Raw genomic sequence first — 11,485 nt, 5'->3', positions numbered from 1 at the left:
GCATCTCTTACCTTTGATTGGTCACTCTAAGTCAGATTTACCTAGACAAAGGTCTGATCTTTCAGTGATGGAACTATGTTGGCATTCTTGCTTTTTAGAATAAGGGGTCTGCTCCTATTCCTGTCTAAAGACAATGAAAATGTGGCCCATTCTGGGTCCGGCCCAAAATCCACCATCTACCAAAATGGGAAGTCAAAGGTGAATTGGGAAGTGTGGTATCTGTTAAGACCTGAGCCCTCTTTTAGATGTTTCTCCTACATATGATGGTATGATTTATACAGGAAGAACGAGAGGAAGTGGTTGCTTGTAGACTTCAGTACTAATAACCAGAATATGCCCTTTAGTCTGAGGGACTGTCAGTTTGAAATGGCATAGAAGGAGAAATTCATGGTTGTAATACTTGATCACAGGATGATTATGAACCACCAGGAGATGCAGTGATGGAAAAGGTGATCTGAATGCTTATCCATCAAAGTATTTCCAGTTCAGATGTTGTAGAACAGTAATGCTGTTCTACAAGGCATTAATGAAGCCACATTTGAATTACTATCTATAATTCTGGTCATGCATGTTCAAGAAAGGAGCTCAAGATGGAACAGGTGCACAGAAGGCCCACCAAAATGAAGGCGGAGATGGGATATGATTAAAAATACATTGGGGTGAACACAAGGGAAGTAGATGAGCTATTAAAGCTAACGTAGCATCGGCACAAGAACAAATGAGCATAAACTGTCCATGTATAATAAGCATATTATAACAAGCATAAACTGCTTTCCATTGAGAGCAAGGACTTGCACTTTCTGGTTAATAAGGTGGCTCCTGTCTTTGTATGAATTTCCACCTGTAGTTTGGGATCTGTGTGTTGGTTTTTATTATTATTGTTAATATTTAAGAAATATACATGAAAAAAATGTCACTTATGTTTTAAAGATGATATGCTGCTCTCTGAAGAGAGTAGAGAGTATTTAGTTTCTTTGGCTCTTGTGTCTCTCTTCCTGGTGCCAGGGATTGTTTTAGTTCTATATTCTGTTCCCCATATTCATTTTTTTTTTTTTAATATTCAAGTAGCACTGTTCTTGAAGGCTCATGCTGCCAACAATGTATGATGAGTGCTATGTTTGCCTAACAGCTGCTGTTCTAGCACAGTAAAAATGCCTTTGGGATACGTGAACATTGCTGGAGAGGAAATAATATCAACTTTTAAACGTAAAATATAGGAGCTTCCATAAAGGGATAAGACGACTTAAGATGTGAAAGATGAGAGAAGCAGTTATCCTGAACGCTCAGTTTCTTACAGGGTTGAAAAAAACAATAACCATTGTGAAAGGTTGCCTTACTTTGTTCTTAAAATGTTACCTGACCATAAAAAAACAGGAGTCTGGCAGCTCCTGTTGAAAGTGCTCCATCTCTATACTCAACCAATATCCCTTTTTTTCTTTTTATGAATGTATGTTACTGCTTTGTAGGGCTGTGTGAAATCTCACTGGCTGTTTCATTTCTACTCATTTCGAGGTTGAAACAGCAAAATTGAAATGAAACAAAGGGCTTCAAAACAGCCTTGAAACCAAATGAGGCTAGTCAAAATGTGTCGACCATAGCGCCGGGAATGAGAAGTCAGCCCAGCTGGGCTGACTCCCTGGCCCTAGCCCAATCTAACAGTTTTGATGGAACAGCATTTGTATTGAATTTCATTTCAATTTGAAACAGCTTTTCCATTTTGCTTCATTGAAACAGTAGGGCTGTTTCTATGTTTCGCTAGATTGGCCGGGCACAGGAAATTGGCCAAGCTGGGCTGACTCCTCGGCCCACCACAATTTAGTGCCAGGGATGGGAAGTCAGCCCAGCTGGGCCAGCTCCCCATCCCCAGCCGATCTAGCAAAACATTGAAACAGCCTCACTATTTCGACAAAGCAAAACGGAACAGCTGTTTCGAATCTAAATGAAATTTGATACAAAATGCTGTTCTGTGAAAACCTCGAAACTCAAGGCAAAACAGAACGGTGCTGTTTCGTACAGCCCTACTGCTTTGTTGTGTTTCAGTTTTAAAGAGTTGACTGAAAGAAATCGATATTTACCCAACATAGGGTACAAGTTACATCATAGAGTTAATCTATGTGAGACACACAAGTAACACTTGGTTTCTTACCTATCTAGAAAAATGGTTTTGTTTCTTCGTGTAAAAACAGTTTTGGGTGATAGAAAAGCTGTGTGGCTCTGTGCTGACATGTTTCTCTCTCGAAGAGTCTTTTTAAGTAGAGGCGAAAAAATTGAGACTGAGTTTACTCATGTTCAGTCAGTTCTCAGGTTCTTAAGTCTTTTTGCTGGAAGCAGAAATTAATCTGTAGCGGTTTAGACTTTCTGAATGTAACAAAGGAGAGGCTGTGTAGACCATATTTAGGCTGGTTTGTCCTGAAAAGCTTTTTCCCCCTGTCACCCATTGTGCAAAGTCTCAGAATAGTTATATTGTACTGCTGTAATGCAGCAGGAATAAAAGCTACATTTTTTCTTTTTGTGGGAGTCCTATCTATCTTTTCAGCTATGCACTCACTCATTTCTTTAGTTTTCTAAAATGTTTGAAAGACTTATGTTACCAAGGGCAAAATTAAAAAAAAAAAAAACAGATAAAAAATTTTAAATGTAGATGCTTACAGGTTATAAGCAGCTGGGCTAAATAACTTCTGTTGCCAAGAAAGGGAGCTGCGTATGTTCAATCCATCTGAAAAGCAAACTGCTTTTAGCTAGATGCTATTGTAATACACACTTAAGTGCTTAAGTTCAGGCACCAGAGCTAGAAGAAAATTGCTTTTACTTTGTATTACGTGATATTGTAATGCACATTACATGAGATCAGTAGTAGAGTCCATCTAATTTAGTTTCAAATGAGGTAGACTGCATGAAACAGGATCAAGAAATCCACTCTGTGTGGGGCAGGAAATAAAATCAAATGAAACTCAACTTGGGCTGCTTAAAAAGTGGAAAATTGCCAACGGATTTCTTTGCTTTTTGCTTAAACTAAAATATGTGACCTTTTTTTCAAATCTTTCAATAGCTGATCTCAGCAGAAATGAATAAAAACAGCTGATTTGGAGGTATGAAATGTATTACTGAAATTATGTTGCCATGAAAGTGCATCATTATCATACACGAGGCTTGTGCCACTGATAATTACTAAGGCTTCTAGGCACTCCCCATTATAAGAACCTATCTAGTTTCTTATCACTTCACCAAACTAAGGAGTTGTTCTGGAATTCCCCAATGAGGAAAATGCCTCAAACCTAAATAGTTTGGAAAAATTCAACCCTAAATTTCCAGGTGTTTCCAAGAACAATGCAAGGCAAAAATATACTGTTTTGCCCGTGCTTAAAAATGTTCTGGCACATTTTCTTCAAAATGTTCTTGTGCCCAAATTGTTGGTGACTTTTGTTTATAGTACATCCTTACAGAAACCTCTTAGATTTAGCCGCTAAATGCAACAGTGGTCTACGCACTGGTGCCAAACAAGACCTTCCCGTCAACTGAAGTTGTAGTCTGCTGCCAGGTGTGCCAGACCTGGGACTAATGGATTAGGATTAAGAGAACCTGCAGCAGGAGTAAATAGGGAGAGGGAGTTACCTGAGTTAGTCTGAAGTCAGGCAGAAAGCAGAATATGTTGGCCCTTTCTAGACTAGCTACAGATTTTATAAACTAATGAGCAGTGTATAGCTTTTAAACCTTCTTAAGCAGAAGGTTTAGTTTACCAGGCACAGTGCAGGGTCATGACTACACCTGAAGATGAATGCCTGAGTTGGTCTAATAAAAGATACCAGATTTACCGAAAGAACCTTGTCTTGCATTCAAAAGTTTGTCTAGCTCTAGCCCACCTGTGGAGTTGGTCCAATAAACATACTGCCCTATAGGAATCCTTGCCTCTCATGTAATTTCTGGACCATCCAGGCTATAACATCACAGTTTCACTGCCGTTTTTCCATATGACACTTACCTCATTCAATGCACAGGATAGATCTGCTTTAGGGGTGCATCAGGTCTGTGCTGTGTTGGGTGGTCTGTAGGACACTTGTGTTATTTTAGGAGTGTTGGGGACTGATACGAGAATTTGCAGAAGTGAAACAACAGTCTGATAGTTAAGGATGTTAAATGCTGCCCTTCTTATTCCTGTCTCCTGGGTGAGACTTCTCAAGTCACTTAAACTGTTTGCATGTAGTCCCTACTCGTACATTCCTATTTTGGGAGTGTTTGAGACCCTGGATTTGATTTGCAGAAGCACTGAGCATCGACAGCTGCTATGGAAGTCACGAAGACATGCATCTTGAACACACAAAGTGCTAAATAGTGCTGAGCCCCTTGAAAAATCGTGTCCTGGGCACCTGCAACTGGTCACTCAAAACCAGTGGAGACTTTGCTAAATTGATTTGTGCCTCAATTCTCAGTCTGTAGAAAGAGAATAATTATATTCCTCCTTTCTACAGAGGAATTGCAAAAATTAATTTTATTTGTACTGTCAATATGAGTGCCTTAGAGAAGCCCACAAAGACACGAGCGTGTTTGTCTTCAGCTCAGGGGTTGAATACTTTGCAAAAAGCACGATATAAGGCTGCACCTTGAACAAGGAGCAAACAAGTTATGAGGGAAGATCATAAGGGAAGCACCATCCACCCCAAGGCTTTTGAAGGAAAAAATAGCATGTGATCATGGTGTGATTAAATGAGTGCATTATTGCAGGGGCACCAGAAGGCTGAATTAAGGCCATCTTAATTATGGCCCATCCTAATTTCTGAGTGATTGAGTTTCATACCTTAATGGGGAGCATTTAATGTGGCCCTGTTTCAGCCTCCCCTCTCCAGAGAGGTTTTCAGGGATGGTGGTGACATGGACCTCCATGGGGCTCAGTCTGTAAAATGGGTGGCCACTCAAGCCCCTTACCACACGTTACATGTATTATGCAGTTATTTATTAACACAAGTAACTAGTCCATTGTGCAACAAATTCAGACTGGCCACATGTGCCATGTAAGGGTCGCATCCTAAAAATGTCCTTTAAACTGGAAGAAAAAAATAAGCCAACCAGCTACCAAGTCAGTGCTTGAAAATGTGCATCAGCTCAATCCCTGGTTTCTGTTAAATATAGATAATGAATATGTGATCTATATCTATATCAATTCTTTTATCTATATTTATAACTATTTATTTTGCCCATATAGAAATATAGATGATTGGTGTTGTTCTTAAAGTCTGCGCTTCAGGAATGTGAAAAATGTAGCTCTTTCTTTTATCGATATTTATACCTAAATATATATCATATATATTTTATCTACATTTATATCTATTACTTTCTCTATATTTATAAGTATGTCTTTTATCTCTGTAGAAATAGATTTTTGGTGTTGTTCTTAAAGTCTGCGCTTCAGGAATGTGAAAAACGTAGCCATTTATTTTATCGATATTTATATTTAAATATACGAAACCTATAGATTTTTTTATCTATATTTAATGTATTCTTTTATCTATCCTGATACATATTTCTATTATTCATAGATGGCAATATAGATACAAGCTAGCACTCCCCCCGCCAACCGGCTGAAGCGCAGACCCTAAAACTGACGCCAAACATCTGTAATTGTATTTATAGAGGTAGAGAAATGGTTCGCCCCACTCGACTCCTCACGCCCCTTTCTCGCGGGGAATGGTTTCTCCCTGCCCAGACAGTTGGCCAATCAGGCCGTTGGCGCGGGAAGCGGCGCGTACTGAGGAGGGGGCGGGGACGGCCTTTAGTGAAGCCCCGCCCCCTCGCGCCTGAGGGGGGGGGGGCGGGGACGGCCGTTAGTGAAGCCCCGCCCCCTCACGCCCAAGGGGAGGGGGAAGAGGACAGCCGTTGGAGCGCGCGCGGGTTAGCGCGCGAGGGGCGGGGCCTGAGGGCGTCTCACCCCCTCCTTCCCCCGCATCCGTGTTCTGCGCGCGCACACTCCGTTTGGTGCACGCACACTTCACTTTGCACGCGTGTATGTGGACATGCCTGCACACATGCATGCTCCACTTTGGACACATGCTGCGCACACTTCATTTTGCACATGCATGTGTACACACATCTGCACATGCTCTGTTTTGCACATGCACACTTAGTACACATGCACACTCCATTTGGTGCACGCACATGCTCCATTTTGCACGGGTGTGCACATGTCTGTACACATGCTCCATTTTGTACACTCACAACATGCTTCATTTTGCACATGCTTGTGTACACGCACCTGCACATGCTCTATTTTCCACATGCATACTGCACACATGCTCCATTTGGTGCATGTACATGCTCCATTTTGCACACACACTTCATTTGGCATGTGTCAGCACACATGCATGCTCCATTTTGCCCATGCACTGCACATACTTAATTTCACACATGCTTGTGTACACGCAGCTGCACCCATGCTCTGTTCTGCACATGCACACTGCACATACGCTCCATTGGGTGCATGTACATGCTCCATTTTACACGTGTGAACATGTCTGCACATGCTTCACTTTGCACATGCTTGTGTACACACACCTGCACATGCTCTGTTTTCCACATGCACACTGCATACATGCACACACACTCCATTCAGTGCATGCACACACTCCATTTTGCACACAGTTCATTTCCCACATGCCTTTGTGCCTGTGTCTGCACATCTGCATGCTCCATTTTGTGCATGAACACATGCACACACGCGCTTCATTTTGCACATGTGTACACACATCTGCATGCATGCTCTATTTCATGCATGCACACACATGCTCCATTTTGCACGCACGTGCTTCATTTTGCAAGTACTTGAGTACCCGCAAATTGTGTGCCCAGCCGGCCCCCAACAAAGCACAGCCTGCCTCCCCATCTGCCTTTGCAGGGGGGACCTAGGAAACTCGGTGGGGGACCAAAACATTACCGTGCTAAAGGCTGCCAAAATACCTCGCTAAAACACACGTGCAAAGGTCTCGAATACCTCGCGTGTGTTGCATGAAGCGGTGTGGATTCGCCAGTGTGATACTTTTTCTTTGAGGACAACTAGAAATTTGTGCTACTCACACTGAGTACAAGCGGCAGTTCTCTGGCTGCAATCGCACACGTTCCCGTCAGGAGTCTGCTCATTTTACAGTCCAAAAGGTTAAGATGCCGGCTGGAAAATAGGTGACATTTCTGCACAAAGAGATAGCAGGGGAGGGTTTGGAAGTAAAGAAAAGAGCGTGATATTTCACTCTAAAAAACGCAGGAGGCATCTCCTGAGCCAAATAACATAGGGAATTGTATTGTGATCTTAAATGCGGAAGTGTTTATGACTGAAATCAAGATCAAATGCATTTTATTCTGAAATTTCAGTCTTGAAATATTGCAACCGAAAAAGAAGGTTGTTTCCACTCAGTGCTCTCGGGCAGAAACAGGGATTATTGGTAACGCTTCTCTCTTCATCGGTTCAGTGAATCATTGCAATTTCCATTGCGGACGCAGCATATATCAGTACAAACTCACTTGTACGGATACGCCCGTTTCACTCAGCAGCGTGTATTATTACAGCAATACGTGGCAGACTCGTACCAACGTGTTTGTGCTTTTATTAGCATTTGCAGTATTTTATTCAGGTGAAAGGTTTTGAAAGGCTGGGCCAACTAAGGTGCTGGATTGGGTTGTAAATGCAAGCTTTCCCTCTTAACAACCTGCAGTCTGGAGAACATAATATCATGTGTTTGTCATGGTCCATACTAGCTTTTGTAGCGGGTGCACACTTTTTTTCGGCGTTTTTAGCACGGACGGATTTGGTGGCTTGTGTTGACTTCCTTATGCCAGGCCAGCGTTGATGAAACCACAGCTCTGCTTGCTGAGACCCAGCCCAGGGGTATCTCCTGTGTGCTGCTTTGAGATGGGTGCATGCATATATTAACAAATCAAAAAAGAAGAGGTTCAGGAGTATATATCCTAACGGATCATCAGCATTTAAGGTATACCAACTTTTAAGCCTAAACTATAGGGTCTCGTTTGTGTTTCCTGCTTTTATTAGTTTTGTGGCTTTTATTTTGCTTTTACTTAGATTGCAAGCTCTTCAGCACATAAACCAGAGTCCCTTGGGTTTTTTGGGTGAAGTACTATTCACAACCCAATAGTTCAGGTATATTATTTTAATGCATTTTTTTAAAGATTAATATTTGGATCTATCAAGCAGGCATGGATTTCCACCACCGGATTTATGTGCAATTATCTTCATTAGAAAATGGTAATTGGGAGTAACTAATTTATACATGCATGTGGTGAGAAAATGGCCTAACGAACGGTGAAAGGTGAGATTAGAGTTAGAGAAGATAGAGGGTTCAGAAACTTTCTGGTTTTTTCTATGTACATAATAAGCCTGGAAAGCCCTCTCTGTGCAACCCCATTGCACATCTAGCAGACAAACACACAGGTCCTGTCTACAAAAACTTACTTATTTTTTCCAAAAAAAATTTTTTAAAAATAGTATTGCTAGCACAGGTGAAGTTTCACAGGTAGTAACAATAGTAGAGGTGCAACATGGACAGGAGCTGGACTTCTGAAAAGCACTGTAGGGCATTAGGTGCCTAATTCCCATTGAGTTTTAGTGGGAGGTGGCCACCCAGTAGCACCTTTAGGTATCATTTTATCTAACACTCAGAAAAGCTACGGAGCGGGTTTGGAAAACTGGTTCAAATGCTAATTTAGCCATGCATGGCTCTATGGCAGTGCTTTGAACATTTGCTGATGGTGGTACCTGTACCACTGGTATAAAATCTTGGGTAAAGCCAACGCAGACACAGCTCTATGCAGCTATTTTATAGGTCAGACCATTTTTTAAGTCCCCGTGCCACTTCTGAAAGTGCTGTGAGTATGGACAGGGCGATCTTTAAACGTACAGTCCCTTTCCCCCTCTTCTGTCGTGCACTCCCACTCTCAGCAGAGGAGGAGGTCTCCTCTTGCCTAGGAGCTGAGTGTTGGGAGATTCAAAGCACCTGGGTTCATGTCTCACTCCTAGGCTTGGCCTCACAATGCTAAACTGAAGTTATCTGCACTGAAGGTGTACAATGTGTTGATTAAAACCTGTTGATCCTCACCCTTTAACACCCCTGTTTATTGCAATTAGGCTACAGACCAAACCTCTCAGTTTGATTCTGTTAACTTTTCCCACTATCCTTTCATTTGGCAGCTTTTAAATGCAGTTCACCGGGTGAGGCCCTTTTTTTAGTCGTTTGCTAGTGAGCTAGCAAGAGAAGGACGCAGGGATCTTCTGGATCATCCATCACTGATGCACAACAGTGAACAGCTGGGTGGAAAATGATGGCTTTGTCGTGGACTAAACTATGAACGAGAGCTTCAGGTAAAATGGGGGGGAGGAAGAGTCACAGCTTGCAACAGGGGAGCTATTCAAGCCATGCACAGACCAGGGGTAAACATCTAAGCCTCAAACTTGCATTAAAAAAAAAAAAAAAAAAGTACAAGCAACTATTATTACTTGATCTGAGACACACTTTCTTTTAAAAAGAGTTCAAACGTTTGTCTCGTGAATGTTTATGCCCAGCCAAATTTGTTCTTAAAAAGGAAAACAAGTTGTTCAGGTCTTGCCCAACAGCGGGCTGGCCAGAATGACACGAACAGGGGGAAATGCCCATCCCAGCACGACTACAGCCTTGCCAGCGAGCTGCTGCCTCCGGGTGAGGGTGCGCACCTGCGTGAGACGGGTTTGTGATCAGGCCAGGTGTGCTGCCTTCCAGGTAACTACCCCCCCCCCATGTCCCCCAGGTTGCTCAGCTTTATCTATCATCTGCTTAGGTTAGGTTTCTTGCCGGGGCGGCTGCTGCAAGGAGGCTGCTCCCAGGGCTCTGGGTTGCAGGCTCAGCCCTGTGCTTTGTAGCTGTTACACAATAGGGGAAGACTACAATTCCCATAGTACTTCCACATACTGGTACTCCAGTGACATCAGACGTTACATGGCTGAGGCTGGTTGTAAAGCAAGAAGACCCAAAATGTAAGCTCCGGGTTTCTTTGACTCCTGTGGCGAGGCCTTTGGCATGCTGCAGTCTTGCTCCGGGGGGGGTGGGGGGCTATTGCTACAGACTCATTTGAAGGGGATTGTGTTTGAAGGGCGGGGGGGGGGAAGTGCAAGCAGTTTGCGGTGTTGGTATAGGTGCAGATTAGAGACTCAACTATTTCAGGGAGCCTGAGTGCCTAATGCTAGTGCTGCTACTTGAGCGACTCGCTTCACAGCCAGGGCCTCTTCCTTCTGCACACACCGAACCCCGCCTGCCTCTTTCCTCGCCTTGTTTGTCGTGCTGCCTCAATGGGTGGAGAGGAGACGCTCTCCAGAGCCTGGCAACAGTTTCTGTATGCGTGTGGTAACTGAGGTGTGTGCCGCGTGTCCCATGGCAGCGGCGTGCAAAGTGAGGTGGTGCAGCAGTGGCTTAGGCTCAGCAGGGGATCGACTACGCCACTGGACTTCGTGGCCCGGGGATAAGCTGGTGCTGCAGTGTCCAGGGCGTGCGGCTGGCTCGTGGCGAGTAATGCACACTGGGACTGACTGGTGGGTAGCGTCTGTGCAGGGGGGTCGGATGGGAGTTGATTTTTACACCCGGGAATTAAACCGACGTGTCATTTTTGCGTTAGCGCAGGAGCAGTGTTTGGAGAGGGGAGTCGTGCTCCTGCTTTAGGAAGTGCAAACAAGGAATCGAGCAGAACAATTTCTGCAGAGTAATGTTGCTAGAAAGGTGGCGTGCTTAAAAGTCCCTGTGATGGCTGGAAAGTGATTCAGTTATCACAGGTAACGGTGCCCGGCCTTTTACAAGGGGCACTCAAACCCCCAGTCTGAATGCTTGACACAACCTAACACAAGTGCTCGTGTTGACCCCAGACGAGGGACAGCCCTCGGGGACCGGGCAGCCTTTTATCACCCTGCTCCCCTCCCTTAGGTACTGATTGCTACTTTGAATAGTTGAACTTTCCAACCGGATTTCCCAGCATGTTTCTTTTTCCTATGTTCTATGACTTCTATTATATCATGAAACTGTGTTTAACTCTGCAATTTTTGTTTGGATTTCACAAATTGCTGACTGGGGTGAGGGGAAGCAGTTTCGCATCTAATCTATCGCTAATGTAATATGAGGATGCATCTGTTATTTAATGCAATCAGAAAAGGTATTATTTCTGAACCAAGGGCTCTAGATTTTTGCATTTCTTTTTGTCTCGGACCAACACGGCTACCAAATGCATCCCTACATAACCTACCCAGGACATCTAAATCTTAGAGTTGATGGTAAGGTACATTAGCTTGCAACATTTGAAACTCCTTTTGCAACATGCAGTGTTAATTCTCAGTAAGTTGCAAGGGAACAGGAAGGAATTCTGACAATGTTTGACTTTTTAGAGAGAGGACTACATTTTTGAAGGACATGTATATATGAATTTAGTTGAGTTAGTGTGCAAGAGAGTGCCCAAATCATTTGCTTTTTAAAAC

The 11,485-nt window shown here is 43.3% G+C and overlaps 1 protein-coding gene across 4 annotated transcripts in view; it reads left to right on the top strand.

The window, feature by feature from the left end:
• The first annotated feature begins 9,933 nt into the window (after positions 1–9,933).
• The window catches only part of LOC109306095 (meiosis-specific coiled-coil domain-containing protein MEIOC-like), a 33,423-nt gene continuing 31,871 nt past the window's right edge, over positions 9,934–11,485 (top strand). For 2 of the 4 annotated variants that reach the window (XM_019529372.1, XM_019529356.1), the window contains exon 1: positions 9,934–10,003. The gene's annotated coding sequence lies outside the window, so the exon portion shown is untranslated. Of the gene's footprint in view, positions 10,004–10,432; positions 10,556–11,485 lie in introns of those variants that run through there. The other 2 variants (XM_019529366.1, XM_019529361.1) reach the window with 2 other exon arrangements.

Source organism: Crocodylus porosus, unplaced genomic scaffold (genome assembly GCF_001723895.1).
Source record: "Crocodylus porosus isolate Cpor-Errol unplaced genomic scaffold, CroPor_comp1, whole genome shotgun sequence".
Lineage (NCBI taxonomy): Eukaryota > Metazoa > Chordata > Crocodylia > Crocodylidae > Crocodylus > Crocodylus porosus.
This window is presented reverse-complemented; position numbering and strand designations above follow the sequence as displayed.